Raw genomic sequence first — 20,245 nt, 5'->3', positions numbered from 1 at the left:
CGTCTCAATGGCATGCCGCCATGCAAGGGGACCATGCACCGAGGTCCCGTACATCAGGCAGTGACAGGTCAACAGGGACCATTTGTACTAGAATTTACATGAGTGGTTCCCGCCACGGTTGGTCAGATGGGAGGCTGTCGTCTTTATTTGCACTGGATACCCTTACTCCAACGCTCCTATTGTAAGCTTAGGATGCCTGTTGACGCTGTTAGACCGGCTCTCAGCTATTAAAATCACCTATGTGCCTTGGCATGGTTTGTCTCGCGTCAGGGCCAGTTGGGGCCACTGTTCAGGACACGGTTAGACTTCTGGAACATAGACTTGTCAACATCCTCCTAGGAAACCATGATTAGCATGGAGGTATTGGACCATGGAGAGCCAATGTTTGTGAGTTCGTGCACAACAGTAGCAAGGGAATTACAGTCTGCTTCATCAGGCCACATGTTCCATCATTAGCACCAGCAGCTGTAGAGCTCCCTTTTTCACTCGGGACTGGGACTGGCAATGTCTAACTCTTACAGCCAGACATGGAATAGGCAAAGGACATACCTTGTTGAGGCAGTAGTATTGTCTGTCTCGCTTCCAGGCCAGTTGGGGGTTACCGTTCGGGGTACGGCTCGACGTTCTGGTTGCGTTTCGATGCTTGGACAGGTGCCCGTGCACCTGTCCAAGAGGACATGTAGCACGGCGATAAGTGGTCCAGTGGCTCCAGCTATTTGTGTTAACGGGCAGGTGAAGCAGCAGAACTTAGAGGGGCTTGGGTCTGACCTCTGGTTCAAGGGCGGAGTCTGGCAAGCTCACTTAGTAGCCCGTCCTTGAGTTCGGCGAAACAGGTACCATTGATGTGAGTAACGGGCAACTTCTCCCGCCCTCCAGCACTGGCTGGCAGCTATGCAGGGTGGAAGTGGCCTTCCAACAGGAGCCTCTTGGTCCATAGGATTGGGGAAAACTCCTGGGAAACATAGTTGGGCTACAAAGTAGCAGGAGAACTATTGGCTTTCCCAGTATTCAACATAGAGGGGTATTTAGGCTTTGGTTCCCCCCGGGTCACGCTGCCCTGCCTGCTCCCTGGTATGCTAGCCGAAAGTTGGGAGGGCAAGGCTTCACATAGGGTAGTGAATGTCAGAAGGTGATGGCATACTCCGACTAGTGCTAGACTCAGATAACGGAGGAAAGAGGAGGTATAAACCTTGTCATCTCTTAACTCACTCACATTGGCACCTCCTGGTAGGAGTGGCTTGGAATAGGTTTTGTTCTTCAGCCAGGCAAAGATACCATTGCACCATCGCCTATTCTTAGGCAGGTTAATTCAGTCATAAAGCCATGGGGAGTTTAGAATGGTGGTGACTGATGGAATGCGAGGGACATACTCCAACTGAGTGAAAGAGGAAGTGAGGTGGGCTTTTGAACTCTTACCTCCTCCCGCATTGGCACTGTCAGGCAGGAGTGTCTTGTCAAAGGGATTGTTCTTCAGCCATGCAAAGGCTACATTGGACCAACGTCTAGTTATAGGTTTAAGGTCATTTCAGTCAGAACTCCACGGGGGAGTTTAGAAAGGATGGGGGCACCTGTCCTGATGGGGCATGCTGGCCGCCGGTCCGGTTGGGCGTAACCTGGTTTTGGCTGGACCTGGGAGGTAAAAAGGCCTACCTGAGGCCATGCGCAGTTGCGCAGTACAAAGAGGTCTTGGCTTCATCAGGCATGGTCTTATGCACGCCATGTCCACAGGGTGCATGGAGGGTGATGGGGTTCACCTCTCCACTTTAGGCATGGATTTATTTTTTCTGGATCTTGGGGAAGCATTGGCAGCTGCGGGTTGCAAATAGTAGTGGTACCTTGGTGGGGGGCCCTGGTAGTGACGGTGGCCGCTCCCAAGGCTGTGGAGGAGTTACAGGACGATCCAGGGTCTGCACTTACCAAGGGGTACAGCATGCAGCAGCACCATGGGGTGCTAAGCCAGGATACCCAGGGATGTTTAGCGGGTCCCCTGGAAGAACGACGGCACCCCGTTAACCGAAAGGCGGTTGTGGGTCTGAGCAACCGGGGGCTGCCATTTATGCTCCGCCCACCCATCACGGGGGGCGTGTGAAGCATGTGGACTGGTGGTCCACGGATGGGAGGGGTGGACCCTCCCAATATTTGGTATACACCAGTTGGCGTTGCCATGGTGACTCTAGGCTTATCAGACGGGCAGGCGGCATAGGGCTGGCCTGCCCTGGGATCGCCCGTAAGATAACCCACCTTGTTTGCATATTGGTTATGCTAATAAACCTGCAGCAATATTTCTCCACTTACATTACAGTGTCGTGTGTTTTTATTTATGCACTTATGTGCTTTGTGATAACTGTTGCCGATATTGGCACTATGTGCTATTGCATACTGCTGGGGATTTGGCACCGGCACGGTGAGAGCATGAGGCCCTGTGCTCTGTTGAACCGCGGGCCTTCCAATGACTTTGCAAGGGCTGGGCACACTCCCAGCTCTAGCAAGTTAATTGGTCCTCTGTGAAAGGGTGTGTGGCCTGCTGAAGCCGTCAGGCCTCAGTTCCTCCAAGCATTGGATAGCCCTCAACAATCTTCTACTGATGTCGGAATGCATGTTTCCACCAATTTAAAGTATGAAACTATATTATATTACCCTGAAATCTTGCAGTTGCTGTATAAATGTTTGAACTCGTGGGAATGGGTGAGAAGGGGTGGATGAAGAGCAGACCATTGTGCTACAACGTTTCACGGAGAAGTGTTGCAACTGTTGCCCAACTCCGGGACAGCTTCCGGAACAAATGTATTTCCCATGCACCCTATCTGTGCAAGAGCAGCGCTCATGTCAATTTGCCAAGAAAAGTGCATTTTCACAGCACTCACTTGAATATCTTCAGCTGTGTAGGGAATTATGCTCCTTCTTAATCTAGCGATTCCATATGGACATTTTTCAGAACCCTTCCTTTCACTTGCAATATTACTGAATGGAAATACGTTTCATGCTTCTATGCTGCAGCACAGCCCTGGGAACACGCACTGGGAACCCGGTCACATCAATTTTCATGCATTTTATGACTTGTCTATTACTTGGGTTCAATAGAGCTGCACATTAACTGTTCTTTAACCAATGCGCATCCTCAACATATTTACATATATTGGTACTTCAGGGGCTAATAAGGAGAACACTGCACAAAACGCAAAATACTAATGTTGCCTATGGGATGCTGAAGACATCTACAGAAAATATATATTCGTATTCTGCATTGACTACATTAGAACTGCTGCTTGGAATATCATTACAGAGGGAGATGGGGCTTGCAGCAGAGGAACCATTCACAAATCCCAATGCGCGCCTTAAACAATGTTTATTTCAATTCATACATAGACATTTTCATACAATTTGATACAAGGAAGTACAGGACATACTAGGAACACCAAATTCTTGGAGCCTGTGTATATTCTGGAATCCCTAAAGCCCAGACATTAATACTAATGCAGGTGCAGCTCCTCCATTAGGGCAGAGGAGTGTCCTCCCACTAACTAAAATGCCCCAGAAAAGCCCCAGATTACTAATAAAATGGTAATAGAGTAAATTTATAACCATTTTATTTTTCATCAACCCACCCCGAACCATGTCAGAACAGGGAGGAATCATTGCTGCTGAGTAGCAGCAGAAGGGAGGAGTGATGTGCTGCGCACTTAAGTTTAAAGTGCGTGTGTCACTTTGCCCATCTGTCTAGCGACGGCCAGCTAGACATGCGCACTTTAAACCTCTCTAAGACAGCTAGGTTGAGAGCAAGCACAGGCCTCCAGTGCCTTTGAGAGCGCTGAGAGAGGCCACTCCCTGCAATCCTGGCCCTTCTCTTTTGTTGGCTAATAGCATGAGAGCAGCACCAGGGTTGGTTAAGGGAGTTGGCTTGGGCCTGTGCTGGAGCATGTAAAAGAGAACAACACCGGACCAGAGCAAGGAGGATGTGTCACGCAGCAAGCAAGGTAAGTGACTATTTATTTTATAATATAGGTGCCTTACACGTAGTGCACGTGCATGCACCCACCCACTTGCCTACCCCACCACTCACTCTAGTTGCCAGCCGTGACTGCATATGTCTCTCCATGTCTGTTTGCCATAAGCCAATTCCAAGGCACCGCTGTACCTCTAGTTGTTGCATTAGCAAGAATGGAATCCCTTTCTGCACTTTGGTCTCAACTTCAGTCACACTATGCTCTATCAGTACAATTTCAAATAAAATGTAGCAGCTGAAATTCATCTCTTTGGTTTGGGCCAAACCGAAGTATAGCGTAGGGAGGCTAAAATCTTGACTGGACCAATGAAACTTCATAATACATGCAGGTTAAAATAAAGAAACAATTGTAATTTAGAAGTCAACAACAGAGAGTTTAACAAATGCAAACACCACTCTCTCCATAACACACAGGTTTCCATCAATTGCAGAAGCTAAAACAAATGCCTTGGTTTTCACTTAGAGTTGATTTTTCATGCCAATATCAAATGCCACATAGTGTTCCAACCAGTTTGTGCATATTGTGATGAGATTACAGTTCGGATTGCACTATCTGGCAACTAGGTGGATCTCAGGAAGCCTTTCAGGGCTCTTGTGTTTATCCATGAATAGAATTATATATACTTCAACATGTTGCATTCCCACATCCACTTCATATTGCAGTCCAGGCTTCTACAATACCTTAGTGTTGCATCCTGGTGCCTGCAGTCTTTCTGTCTCCAAACCCTGCCTTACTCACACCCTGGTCATGGTTCTCTATTCTCCTTCTTCATTCCTGGACCTCACAACCTTTCTGATGTCTTGATACCTTCTTTCTGGGCTTTTCACGCTCTTGGCTCTCACCCATGCACTGGTTCGGTCTTTCCCGTGTCCTGTATTGTGTCTGCTGGTTTGCATGGCCCTCCCCTTTCCAAGTCCTGGTTCTGCCTTCCCTTCACTGGTGAAGCACCTGGTTGATTCCTTGCACCTGGCTTGATCCCTGCACCTGAGGTGGCACCCTCGCGCTTCCTGCTATTTCAGTCCTGAATGCAGTGGCTCACAACTGATCTTGCTGCAGAGTCTCCTTGGGCTCTTTTTGCTCCGAATACTATATTCCAGGTTTGCCTTTTGATTTCTGTTTTCATTACTTGATTCCATATGCCTGTTCTAATGAGTTATTTGTGTAGGCAGCATCCTTGTTCCCGTATCGGCCTTATTCTAGTTGTGTTCGCGCACATCTTGACCTGTCTTGTATATTGTAATTGTATTTATATAGCGTGTACTACCCTTGAGGAGGCATTAAAGCACTTTTCAGGGAGTAGCACTCTACTCCGGGACCCAAAGGTGGACTAGTGGTAGATTAGTAGAGGAAAATAGAAATTAGTTATTTATTGGAAGTGGTGGGAGTCGTAGACATGCGAGTCTGTTAGTTGGAATAATAGGATAAAGATAGGATAGAGGAGGGAAGAGTTTAGAAAGGATTATTTAGGAGTTCATAGTAGTAAAAGAGGTTTGGGATGATTCAGAGAGCTGAGGTAGACATTTGAGTCTGTTAGTTGGGTGAATATGATAAAGAATGGAGATAGGCGGGAGGAGATTGGAAAGAGTTGTTTGGGAGTTCATAGTAGTAAAATTGGTTTGGGGTGATTCAGTGAGTGGGGGTAGAGGATATTCTGGAAAAGGAATAGGATGAATCAGAGTGGTGATTTGATGAGGTTTGGGGATATTATTTACCTTTTTTTCTTTTGTTTCTTTTTTCCCCTGCATTAGGAGGAAAATATATGAATTTGTAGAAACATGACCACAGATGAGAAGTATACATACATAGGGACTTTAATATGATACGTATATGGGAAAAAAATAGGAGATATAAAATTATAGTAGATAAATGTTTCAGTTTTTGCTGTAAATGTAGTTTGTTTTATTTGATTTATTATGGTTTTTTTGATTTTCTTTTTTATATTTGTCCCCCAATATTTCAATAGTGAAACACATATAGATACAATTGATATCAGTATATTTACACACTTTGACAGATGTGTTAAAATAGGAAAATAAACCCATAATATACTCTCATCTCATATGTTATTGATTTATTGATCTACTTCTATATGGATTTAATTATAACGTTATAAATAGATGTATGTATATAATATACATATTTTTAAAGAATTTTTTTTTTTTTTTGGTTAGTGTAAAAGTTTGGGTAAGTGCAAAAATCAGGCATGGGCATAATATTTCATTTCACCCGCAAATTTGGCAGAACTCAGTGTTAGGCGGTCATGTGAGAGGGCTGCTTTTTTAGTAGATTTTCTACTCGAGCATCAGCAAACTCAACTTGAAGGGTGGTGCGCTTTTGCACACAGCATGGTGCCGTTCGCCCTGTTTTTTCAGCACTGCTCACGCTACTGGCACTTAATTGCAATGTGACATGCATATTTCCGCCCGTTGGCATAACTCCATGGAAACTCACAGAGTTTTTATGTAACCCCACAGAAATCCGCAGAGTGAAACTCCGCGAGTTCTGCCCACCACTAATAAAAAATATATATATATATATATATATATATATATATAGAGATCATTATTTTTGTTTGGGTTTTTTCCATTAATTAATTAGTATAATTTGTTTTTATTATTTTATTATTTAGATTTATGTATTCATGATTTTTTTTAGTGGTAAGTATATTGAATAGTTAACATTTACATATACTTTAAGAATAAAAAACAAAGATTTATATGTTGTGATAGGAGTGAGCATAATAAATAGAGATCCATAAGCATGTAGTAAAATACTATTATATTATTTGTGAAATGACCGATATACATTTTAATGAAAAATATAAGGGCATATATTTTAACTATAAGTAATGTATACATTTGTTGAGCATAAATATAAGAAAGTGTATATATTTGTATTCATAAGTAATATGTGCATTTGTACAAAGATGCACATATATGAATATATACATACACACAAAGTATACATGAAAATACATGTGCACCATTGGTGTTTTGTATATTCAGATTCCTAGTCTTGTATTCCTGTTCTGAATGCATATTCCTGTCCTACATAGAGTGCAGAGTTTGAGTATTCAAAGTACTGTGTATTCGAGTGCTGTCCCTTAATCCACTCCAGTTTTTCTATGAGCTGGTTTCTGTTTCAGTGTAACTTCCACTGTTCCACTTTGTTTTCTTGCATTTTTATATTTTTATCTTGATTGTGATCATACTCAAAGCTAGCAGTCAGACTCCAAAGTGTATGCCTTTGGCACAAAGAACCACCCAGGGCTTCTTCTCCATATGAGCTGCTGGTAGTATTTCTCAACTCTGCGAGATTAATCTGCTATTTGCCTTCATGTAAGATCTTTTTCATCTTGAATAAAGATCTTTTCTAAGGAGCAAACAAACTTATTTACAATAGTTTGCATATTGTTTCTCTTCTTTTACTTTCCTGTTAATTGTACTTGCATTATCTTCATAATATTTGCTTCAGATGTTCCATTTCACTATTCACTGCCTGTTCCAAGCTGCTGCAGTCCCCTCTGCTGCCCTGCATTACTCTCAGCCTTCAGGCACTCTCTGGTTTATGGTTCTGTGGAAAGCCCTTGTCCCTGCAGCGAGCAAGCGCTCCCTGAACTCAGCCATTGTGCCGAACGTTGTTAGATCCCGGACACCTACAGGTAACTTGAAATGCAATTACAAATTCCCTGAACACAAACATATTTTATTTTCAGTTATTTATTAAAGTTGTTTCTTATTTGTTCTTGGATGTCCATTGAAACACCACCAAGAAGGGGCAAATGTTTGAGGCATGATAAGCAGTAGTGGTCTAGGTACTTCATCCTGTACAAGTCAGCCTGATCCAGGCATAACAAAATGGCTAAATAATGTTTTATCATAAAGAAAACTGGCCCTTGCAGTGTTTCAGTGCCCATGAAACTTCTGATTTGCCTTCAGATAGGGCAAATGTCCACAGTAAAACCAGCCAGTATTTCTATATATCAGAGTAATTGCCAATTAACATAAAAGGAGAGCTATGGAAAACATGTGATTGATTGTTACACTCTAAAAACATAACTGAACCATGTTGAGATATTTTGGCCCTTAATGCCGCTGGATTTAAATTTTTACCAGGGTCCACCCTCTGCCCTTCATCCAATTCATACTTTTTACCAACAAAGGCCCTTTGTCAGACCTTCTATAGCAGGTGCACTATTCCAGTGGTTGCATTTGGACAACCTTTACATGCTCCACACATCAACTGATGGCAACAAAACATTCTTGCTGCCCTCCTCTATTTGAAAGGACACATTTACACATGCTGACCTTTACTCAGAAACCTATTTATTTATTTTTTAACAAACATTCCTCCTAGACTTCCCTTAGCTTCACTATCTCACATTGGCCTGGTTTGTACATCTATCTGTCCTCGCCACCCATCACCACATCATCCTTTTTGTAATTGTGGAACCACATGTCGAGTGGGGAGTAAGCTTGGAATTTGACATTCTTCCTATCAAGTACACATAAGGTACCATCTGAGTCACACTGTTGGGTTAAAAACTGTTGAGTCACTTCTGTTAAAAATTGGATTAGTGGTTGACTGAGGCACGAATCCTAGGCACGCAACAACCACAATCCTAGTCAGGGTAAGAAGCAGGCAAACCCTAAATTACTTTGTGCTTACCATCTGGTAGCTTGGCCTGGAGCAGTCAGGCTTAACTTTAAAGGCAATGTGTAAAGTATTTGCACCACTTGAAACCATAAAACAGTGAAAACACCACACAAAATGATTCCACACCAGATTAGAAAAATTTGATTAGACTTTGATTTAATAAATTAAACAAGACCAAAACAACACAAATCCAATAGGTAGAACTTGAGATATAGAATTTTAATTTATAGTGAAAAATAGCGCTTATAAGTAAAAAGCACTATTGGCCTATCTGGTCATACAAAGTCGAGACAAAGTCAAACGCTCAGGCCGATAGCAATAGAGCATGGGCCAGCTACAGAGACCCAGTTAGGGAAGCTGAACCAAAGTACTTTAATCCTGGTTGTGGAGTGCTTGGGGGTATATGCATTTGCATAAAAGATGCATCATGCAGCAGAGGCAATGCATCAGTTCCAAAATGAGATGAGGCTGTGGTGCGAGGTCCTGATGAGTTGATGTCGAGAATCCTGTCAACGGGGCTTGTAATGCAAAGGCCGGTGTTGAGGATGTGAGGTGAACCGAAGATGATGCACCGATTCCGCTGAGCGGTGAAACTGTGATGCGGAGGTTCCACTGCAGCGTCGAGGCTGCGGTCGATGAGGGAAGCGAGGAGCTCAAGCTGGGAGAAGCATCACACAGTGTTAGCTGATGCATTGAACCCAGATGCAGAATGCAGCAGTGATGTGAGTCTTTTGCGATAGGTCCACGCAAGAGTGGCAATGCTTCAGTTCTCCTTGAAAATGCTCTGTTGAAATAAAGAGATGCATCAGTTCTGCTCGGGGATGCATTGCTCAGCAGAGGATGCATTGGTTCCGCTGGAGAAACACATAAGGCCCACTCCCTAGGGGTCAGGACTGCCGTGCCAACACTTGGGAGGGCAGACTCCAAATTGGCAGAGTCCAGGTGCAGAAGCAGGGTGATTGGAAGTCTTTTATGTCCCTGAGACTTCATAACAGGAGGCTAGCCAGCTAACCCTTGGAGTCACTCTGGGTTCAAGAGATGCAGTTCTAGTCCCGTAGCCCAGGCAAGAGTGCTGCAGGCAGCAGGTCAGCATTGCTAGGCAGGAGTTCAGCAAAACCGCAGTTCAGCAGAGTGGCAGTCCTTTCAGCAGCAAAGCAGTCCTGCCAGGCAGACCTTGCTCAGGTCTAGAAGTGTACTGAAGTGGTGGTATCAGAGGTCCAGTACTTCTACCCAGATGGGCCTTTGTAGTGGAAGAGACTACAAAGATAGCTGTTTCATTGCACATAGGCCCTCACTACCCTCCCTGGCTGCAGACTCACTATGGCGGTGGAGGGGAGGCGGGGCCAGAGTATGAAGCCCCTTGTGTTGGGACAGGACACCGCCTATTCAGGTGTAAATGAGGCAGAGTCCAGCTCCTCCCTCCCATCCTGCCAGGATGGCCGATCAAGTCACACCTATGCTCCCATTGTGTGTGGCTGTCTAGGAGGAATACTCAAAGCCCAATTGTCACCTTCCCCAGACATGTGATCAGAGACAGCAAGCAGGCGCCAAATGGCTAAAAAAAGAAAATGCCAACTTTATAAAAGTGACATTTTCAGAATTGTAAAATCCAACTTCACCATAAATCAGGATTTTAAATTAGGATTCCAGTGACACCAGACTTGGTGGGTTTCTCTCTTCCAAATTGGAAATGACACTATTAAAATGTAATAAGGTAATCCCAGTGTTATCCTATGGGAGTGATAGGCCTTGCAGTAGTGAAAAACGACTTTTGCAGTTTTACACTACCAGGACATGCATAGGTTACAAGTACATGTCCTGCCTTTTAAATACATTACACACTGCCCTTCTGTTGTGTTACATCTCACACCAAACAATTCAACCATTGTCTATTAATGGGCTCCAGCAGCTGTAGAGGTGGAAGGATCCTCTGTCAGTGCGGTGATTTTCACCCTCTGACCCCAGACATCACCCCCTGCTTCGGATTGTCATCTTCACTGTCCCAGACTGAGGGTGAGAGGGCTTTGAGCTGGTGTCTACGCAGGCCCTGCAGGCTCTTCCTAGCTCCAGAGACTGAATGGGGCTCGACCTCTAGTGTCCCCAGATTAAAGGAAAACGAGATTCCTGAACACATAATAAGACGAAGAGTAATGAAGAAATAATGACAATACTGGAAAGCTATCTGATACTCAAGAAGAACCAGAAATGATGGCAAACAGTAATTCGAAATAGAACAACTCAGTAGGAGACAGAATCTCGTACACGAACAGACAAATCCTGCAAGAATATCAAGTGCAATCTGGCTGCTTCAAGAGGCTGACGACAATCCGTGCTGCCAGACTCAAAAGATTAAAATAAATTAAAATCACAAAAACTAAACTGGCAGAACATATCCAGTATTATAATATGCTAGATACCACCCTTTATCTTAGATAATTATCAGGTAATTACAACAATGCTAGCCTCTCTAACATGATAATATAAAGGCTGTGATGTTAGCCCATCATAAACACTGTTTGGCTGACCCCTACAATCCGTACATTATTCTAGAACATATAAACTTGGTAATGAGTTTTTTTTTCATTGTGTGCATATTTTATAACTCTTGTCCAGGAAATAGAGTATTTAGATAAGCTTTGAGTTTGCAGTCCTACTTGAAAGTTCTTAACATAGGTTGAAGACACAGCTCCTTATAGGAAAACCATGCATATGTTATCAGTCTTGCAAGAATTCCAGTAACTATTCAACATTATTATTAAGAATAGACAGACTGCAAATACTACACATATCTAGTGAATATTAAAATATTAATATAAAATATAGTTAGTGGTCCAGGAACCACAATGGTCAGTCAGAAAACACATTAATATGATTTATTCCAAAATATAGCCAACACCAAGACTCTAAACCCCAAAGTAAAACACATACAATGGAAGACAAGTTCTAGATACTCCTCAGTGCTAAAGTAGCATCACCAACCACGCACAGGGGAAAACCCATGAGGACACAGTTAATGTGGCAATAGTGTTCATCAGCAATTCACAACTAATAGTTCATTAATAAAGAGAAGAAACAACATAAAAAAACCAAAAAAAAAACCACATTATCTATTAACATCACATATCTTCCAAACTCTGCAACAACTCAAAAGTATGGGTGTTCAAAACTTGCCCAATTCACTGTAGCTTAATTATGCAAACGTACCACAAAATTATGTGAAATTATACATTAACTAACCATCATTGCCTCACCTCATTCACTAATATCTAGGGAATTCACATTGCCTCATAAGATTGGAGAGCTGATCACCAATCACTTTTAGCTCCACCAGCAACTTTGGTTGACAGTCTGTGCCACAGTTCTTTAATTTGAAAACATTGAATTCTTGCAGCCCTTCCATCCACTGATTGTCAACCAAAGGAAAAACTTCAAATGATATCTGAAGCTTCCAACCCATTCAGACTGGCATCAAATGACCCCATGGTCTTCTGAGGGACACCAAAATGCCCTAGTGCAGGCATCTTGATCATCGCCTCCACCTTGCAGAAGGCCATCCCACATTCTGAAGTCCATAGATACTTGAAATCCTGCTGCAACAGCAACTTCATAGCTTGGACATAGCTGGCAAAGTAGTGAATAAACTTGAAGTAAAACCGCCCCACCTAGAGGAATCATTTGACTTGACCCTTATCACTCAGTATTGGTGCCTTAATGATTGCTCCCGCTAGCATAAATTTTGGGCTAATCCCTTCTCCCGTCTATGACACACGTCTTACCCTACACCTGCACTTCTCTTTCCAAATTACCAAACCAATGTGTTCTAGTTTCTCCAACACCTGCATCATAATGCTATTGTGGTCAGCCTTGTCCTTCTAAAATACCAGACTATCATCCTAGAAGAACATAAATTGACTTGTTCCATCCAGCACTCTTACTGTCTGGACACAAGGCACAGTGGACGGTAGGCCAAAAGGCTTCCACTTAAATCAGAATGCTACCAGAGGTGTAACAAACAATGTTATTGCCGAGATTCCTCATGTAAAGAAACCTGCTAATGGCTACAGACAAGTCTTTCACTCTAAACACTTTAGCCACACCCCACATTCTAAAGGTCTCTGCAATATTGGGCAGCAGTAGAATGTCAATCCAAATATTTCTGTTCATATCTTGCAAATCTACACAATTGCAAATTTACACAATTATGAATCTTTCTACCCCATTCTAGGTCAGAATAACTGCTGCTAGCCACTCTGAGGATTCAGTAGTCTCAATTACTTTCATGTCTAACAACCTGTCCAATTCCTTCTTATGTGGTCCCATCATCACATTGGGAACTGTTATCACTGCCAGTTTATCATTCTATATAATCTAAATCTTTCAACAAACCAGGTCTATCCTCAGACACCTAGGCAAACCTCTGGAACAAATCTACATCTTCACCTAACTAGCCACCAACTTATTCAGGTGAACTTGGATGAAGTGTGATATCCCATCTTGCTGGTTTTGCTAACCCAATAGGGTATCATCCTGCTTGGTAAGGTACTCTTTTCCAACAGTTTCCCTGTCTGAGTAGACTATTCATACAAAATATCCTACTAAATTAGTTCTTTGGCTAACATACCCCCTCAACACCCAGATAAAGAGGCAACCACTGTGTTTCCTTCCCCAAACACCATTTCCCACTTCTTGTCACAAATCAGATTTCAAGGCAAACCCAAGCCACTATCACAGCCATTTTGCCACTTATGTTTACCTCACATTCTGCATTTATTACTTTGCCACTGTCTACATCACCATCAGTCTTGCTCACAGGAAGGAAATGTTTTTTTACACCCACTCACTTACATACTGTTCGCTTCCTCACTACAGCATACCCTAGTCTATTGCTCCCACTTTCTTCAATCATTACATACTTAATTTGTGGCAAAACAATTCCCAACATTTGACATATGGTTTGGGTTGCAACACATACATCATTGGTTTTGATCTCTTTACCCACAAGTTCTTTTCTTCCAAATAATGATACACACAGTTTGCCTGTTCTGCTTCCTCCATACTTCCATTCTTCGGCAACAATTATTTCATTGATAACACTACCTTCACCACCATTGCCTCTCACTTACTTCACCCATCTGTTTGAGTGCTTCAGCCCCTCAAATGCACGAATCGACTCAAGTGAGTGTTCTTCTGACAACAGGTCTCACTCAAGACAATTTTACAACACATTATGTTCGGCAGCTAACTTTCTTGGGACAGCTTAATTTTGTTGCCTTATAGTTAACCAGGAGTGGCCTCCTGCTATTCCCATTGGACTCAAATGAATCTCTCTTTTATGTTTATGTTTTTCCTTTTATCACTTTTATTTTATACTGATTATTTTCCTTTTAGTGCCTCAAGCAAGAGAGCTTGTCTGGAGGCATAAGCGTTACTGGGCTCCCGTTGTAATTTGTATTTCACTCTTTTTTTTATATTAATCAGAGCCAATAATTCTCTTGGAGCATAACACTATAGCTGTACTGTAAGCCATGCCCCTTCATCATGGCACACACAAAACACAAAACTAAAAATGCAAGCCCAGCTACACCACAACTTCTGTCTACCTTCTCAACAGCATGCACCCAGATTTACCACCTCAACAGCATGCTCAGTGCATTATCTTAACATACGCTCTATGGTCAAACACCAACTTGAGATTTTCTGTCTGTTGGACGCTGATAAACCGGATATCCTCCTCCTTTCTGAAACATGGCTGACAGCGGACTCTGCCCCCGATATCCTTGCAGCACTCCCCGGTAACTACTACATTCTTCAGGCAGATAGACCTGCGGGCAAAGCAGGAGGAGGGGTTGCAGCGATAGTCCACCAGAAACATAAATTTACTTCACTAATCACCTCAGGTATCCCCCTCAGTTGACAGTCTCCTACTAAAATTTGAGTCCCATCACTCTTCGTTTATTTGTGCTTTATTTTATAGACCTCCACACCACATGCCTACATTTCCCCAGCTGTTGGGTAATATGATTGCCGAGGTGGTGGTCAACAATGCCAGAATATTGGTCATTGGTGATTTTAATTTCTGGCATAACGACCCACGAGAAAGTCTCTGCTCCTTCAAACTTGCTGAACTTCTAGTAGGAATGAACTGCACCCAACATATAAAGGTAGCTACTCATGTCAAAGTTCACACCTTAGACTAGGTTTGGACTGCTAATCTGGAATTCTCTCATCCACAGGTTCTTCCATGCACATGGTCTGATCACTACTTAATCTCTTTTTCATCCCTAATGTCCGCTTAGTCAACGCCTCCCTGCCTGGCAATTTGATGGCCAGAAACTGGCGTCAAGGGGATATTGACAAACTCTGTTCCTTATTAACCACCTCAGCCCCTTGTTGCCTCGGAGGAGTCTCTCCACATCCAAGCAGAGAATATTAATATCTGGCTGGACTCATCCAGAGATAGATTAGTACCACTGAGGAAAGTCAAAATAAAGAGGCCCCAAGATGCCCAACTTTGGTTTTCGGCTGACATGAAAGCAAGGAAATTAGCCTTGAGGCAAGCAGAACGCAAATGGAGACATGACTACTGTCCTAATCAAAAGACTATTTTTGTGTCTCTGCTAAGAGCCCACAAAGCAGCAATCCTTCAAGTCAAGGCAGAATATTTTTCAGCTAAAATACTAAGTTCCACCAATAAAGCAAAGGATATTTTCTCGATAGTGGATGAACTTTCCAAACTAGACCGAGTCACTGCTAAACCTCTTCCATCACAATTTTTATGCGACACGCTCAATACTTTCTTTATTGAAAAAATTGATACCATCAAAGCCAGCATCCCAAAATCCACTACACCCCTGGTCCCACACTCCTTTAGAACCCGGTGCTTCTAGGTTATATTCCACATATTACTAGGCAAACCTTTCTTGCCCTACTCAATAAAGTTGGATCTGGCTCCCCGACAGACAGCGGTCCTCCCTATATTCTTCGAGAAATCTTTTTGCGCTGTCCTGATCCTTCTCTACTGCTTTTTAACAATTCCCTTGCTCAAGGAACTGTCCCCTATCTATTTAAAATGGCGGAAGTTGTCACTATCCTCAAGAAACCTAGCCTTGACCCATCAACACCTGGTAGTTACTGCCCCATCTCCTTGCTACCCTATATAAGTAAGGTCTTAGAAGCTCATGTCGCCACCAGTCTTAGTTCCTTCATAGAAAAGACTCATTATCTGGACTCCCACCAGGCAGGCTTCAGACCTGAACACTCTATCGAGTCCGTTATCCTGGTAGTGTTGGATGAAATGAGAAGGGGGGCCGATCAGGGTTCTACCCAGGCCCAGGTGCTTCTTGACCTGTTGGCAGCTTTTGACACGGTCGATCACCATCTTCTGATCGACCGTGTCAGTCATGCAGGGATCCAGGGTCTACCTTTGAAATAGATTACTTCCTTTCTTAGCAATCGCTCCCAATCAAATACGCCTGGCCAGCTTTAGGGCAGAGCAAAGAAAACTGACTTGTGGGGTCCCGCAGGGCTCCTCTCTTTCACCTTTACTTTTCAATCTTTATGTGCCCCCTTGGTTATGGCTCTGCGTAAAAGACAGGTCGTAGTCTTTAACTAGGCTGATGACCTTCAATTGATATTTAATGTTGACACGTCTGTATCATCTGTGTCTAGCTTCCAATCTACTATGAATTTCATCAGGGATTGGATGAACACCAACCAACTTAAGTTAAACCCAGACAAGACGGAGCTGATCCTTACTGGCGGGATAATCCCTGGAATTCCAACTTTTGGCCATCGTCACTAGGAAGTCCCCCCCTTCCAGTCAGCATGGTAAAAAGTCTGGGAATTATCATCAATCATGATTTAACCATGAAGGCTCAGATTAGCTCGGTGGTTTCTGCGTGTGTTTTCCATCTCCGCAGAATTCGGAAAATCAGCAGATTCCTTTTCACCGCAGCTCTGACCCAAGTGGTTCTCGCCCTGGTCATCTCGCGTATTGACTACGCAAACTCTCTATATGCCGGTATACAGTCCTACCAGTTACACCGGCTGCAATTGGTCCAGAACAAGGCCGCCGGCTCATCTTTGGTCAGCCTAAACATCGGCATGTGAGCCCATTGCTGAAAGGCCTTCACTGGCTCCCTATATTCCAACGCTGTCTGTTTAAGCTGGGTTGTATAATCTATAAAGCCCTCTTAGGATGTGGGCCCATTTTCATTGCCTCCAATATTCAGCGGTACACCCCCTTTCGCGACTCACGTTCTTCAAACAAAAACCTGCTGGTCTCCCACTCTTTTAAACGTAAAAAACATGGAGGTCTTAGATACACTACCATAAACCCCCCAGTTTTGGAACTCTTCCCTTAAACCTGCATTCCACTGAATCTTACACCAAGTTCAAGAAATCACTTAAGACCTGGCTATTCAGCCAGGCGTACAATTGACAATCCACTCTCTATTTTGTAACCGCTGCTGTCCTTTCTTAGCGCCACGAAACTGTCTGGTGAACGTGCGCTCTACAAATCACATTGAACATGCACCCAGATTTATCTATTCCTCTCAGGAGCTTCATGCATGGCGCTTATAAGGTAAACTGCATATTTCTTTGCAAGCTTATTCGCTTGTAGACCAGACCTCCAGTCTGCCTTGTAGGCAAACTATAACCACAAGTTACACAACTGTCACTGGAGTCTTCTGGCTCACTTTCAGCTCACGGGGATGACAAGAAGTGCTACCTCATGAACGTTGGATCACAGCCTAAGCACAGTCTTGACATTGTTAACTTTGTTTGCACAAACAATTTGGATATTCCTTTTCATATGTAAACTTAATTAATGAATCCTCTTAGTCATATATTGCCACTGAAGTCCCCAATATCTACTCCATTGTTTACCAAGACGACCCACTCTGTGCAAGGGAAGGGCTAGTTGTCATCCCACTTGGTCTGCACAGTGTGCAATGATATTATTATACAAGAGGCAGAAGGCCTGATTTTCACATTCATATTCAACTAATATATTCTCTTCCAGGAGCTCTCCTATACCACCTGCAGGTTACTAAGGCAATTTCTTAAAATCCTTATCAGAGGTCCTCGCCCCTTTTTACCTTATGTACTCACATTTTTCTGTTTTGGGAGATTTAATGTTCTAGTAGGCAAATCTGCCAACCCACTCTCGGCATCCTTCTTAGATAGAATGAACTTACTTAAATTAGCACAGTTAGTTTCCTATCCCATGCACAGTGGTGAACATACTTTAGAACTTACTTTTTCTATTCCTACCAATATTTCAGCCAAAACCTTGTACTCTTAATTTAGTCAGATCACTCCATGGTACAATTTCCATTTGACACACTTTAGGCTTCGGATGACTAGAAAATCTACATCTATGACTTCCCAATATAATATTCATATTCAGGCTGGTCATTTTCTGGACACTTTTTAGGGTTCTTATACTGGTACACTAACAGGGGAAGTGTTAAAAGGCTGCTTCATTGTTGTGGAATCGACGCAGCGTGTCTGGATTTTCCATGCATCATCCTTGGGTGCTGATTTCTTCATCGACATTGCTCAGCAGTAAGGAACCAAGGCTGCCTGTCCAGAGATCGCTGTACCACTTCCCCTTCCAGTAAGGAACCAACGCATCACCTCCCCTGACAGTAAGGAATAGACGCAGCACCTCCCCTGGCAGTAAGGAACCAACACATTGCTTTGTTATTCCGGTGCCTCACCTCCTCTGCACCTCCACCGTCTTTGATTTTGATGCATCTAACGTGCTATGGACTGAACTTGCTTAATCTTTGAAAGTAATATCTTCACTTCTGTATGGTGGATTTTTGTCGTTTTGGTCTTGTTTTATTCAGATAAATATGGACTATGTTTCTAAACTGGTTTGTGTAGTGTTTTCACTGTGTTACTGTGTGAATATGTACAAATGCTTTACACATTGCTTTTGAGATGAGCCTGACTGCTCGTGCCAAGCTACCAAGGAGGTAAGCGGGGGTTATCTTATCTGTGTGACTCCCTCACCATGACTAGATTGAGGGTCCCTTCTTGAACAGGGTGGAAACCACTGACAAATAGAGACCCTGTTTCTAACACTGAACATACACCACATGTGTTTATTCAGACAATTTTATCTTTTTTGAATGAATTTGATCGGGAGTCCAGATCAAAACTATCACCAGTCTCCCTCATAGACTAGCAAAATAATCAACAGCAATTTTAAGAAAATGACCTGAATTAAAGATTGAAATCCTTACTCCGGCCACTCTGAATACACATTCTTTTGACTTGAGCACCGTTTAGGAAAATTAATCCAAATGTTAATGTACTTGTCTGAAAAACTCCTTCCATGAGCAGTTCAGTATCACAGGCCTACAAAGCATTTTCCTCCTCTGCCTCACAAAACAACCCAAGCTTTGATTCAGGAAAAGGAGGAAGCCAGAAAATATGAATCTAAGAGCAATTTGTAACTGAAACAAGTGAGCTAGAGCAGCCCTCAAAAAATTAAATGTCACTTTCCTGCCTAACGTTTTACAGCTAGCGCAGTTTCCAAATAACACCACCTTAATGTTTGTGATATTCACAATACTGATTGTACCAAATGGAGAAAGCACATTTTCTTCAGAAAACTGTTTAGCTATACTACGTCATATGTATTTAAAAAGTGTGACTATCGCAGAGCGTGTTGGAACTGGACAAATAAATGTTACTACAGGAAGGGTCTCCAATAAACTTTAGAAGGAACATTAAGTGAAATTATTTCACTGAACCTTTCAGGTTTCAGCACTGCTATAGGTATTAAACCACCTAATGTTTGCACCAATGATTAAGGCACTAAACACAAACCACAGAAAAGCAAAACAATAAAAGAAGTTAAAAAAATTATGAAGGGAGAAGGAGGAGAGAATTAAAATAACTTGAGTCCTACTCATTCCAATCTTTATGTTTCTGATGCGTTTCAATTGCCCAAGCCAAGACTTTCTCAGATTTGTTTAATTTTCTAAAACATATAGAAGTTGGTCAGTTGAATTGGTTAAGGAGCACACTGCCCCACTCAAGGCCCTTTCCTGCTTCGCTGACCTGTAGGCCGATATCATTTTTCAAATGTTGATGGAATATTTAAGAATGTATGTAATACACTTTACTGTTTCACTGAAAGGTCCCTTGTGAACTCTACAAACTAACTAACGGAATATCACACAATTTGATGTCTGCTGGTGATATTGGAATGCAGGCATAATACTGTGAAACCTACCCCAGAACTTGAGAGAAGTACATAATACTTTTAGAGGCATACGCAAACAACAATGTTGGACTGTTGAAATGAAATACTGCAGAATGTGAACATTTTAAAGCATTAAAATGGAGTACACCATTGTTAAACTCAAATTTATGTGCATAGAAGCTGTATTGCAGCTAGGATTCCTGTGACTGTAGAACAGGATTGACATGATGTACAAACATCTACCCACAAATGTCTTGAAAAGAATCGTGTGGAGCTAAGAAAGCTATTAGGAATTACACACATCTTTATTTCTTTAGTCATTTGTTAGTGGTTTTATATAGTGAAGAATAGGCTCAATGGG

The 20,245-nt window shown here is 42.6% G+C and overlaps 1 protein-coding gene across 3 annotated transcripts in view; it reads right to left on the bottom strand.

The window, feature by feature from the left end:
- Nucleotides 1-20,245, bottom strand: part of SHISAL1 (shisa like 1) — a 607,509-nt gene that overhangs the window by 497,410 nt on the left and 89,854 nt on the right. Inside the window, exon 2 of one of the 3 annotated variants that reach the window (XM_085652450.1) lies at nt 14,348-14,482. The exons of the other annotated variants lie outside the window; for them this stretch is intronic. The gene's annotated coding sequence lies outside the window, so the exon portion shown is untranslated. The remainder of the gene's footprint in view (nt 1-14,347; nt 14,483-20,245) is intronic. 3 annotated transcript variants of the gene reach the window in all.

The sequence above is a fragment of the Triturus cristatus genome, chromosome 4_1 (assembly GCF_964204655.1).
Source record: "Triturus cristatus chromosome 4_1, aTriCri1.1, whole genome shotgun sequence".
Taxonomy (NCBI): domain Eukaryota; kingdom Metazoa; phylum Chordata; class Amphibia; order Caudata; family Salamandridae; genus Triturus; species Triturus cristatus.
Note: the sequence above shows the minus strand (reverse complement) of the source record. Positions and strands in the feature narration are given on the sequence as shown.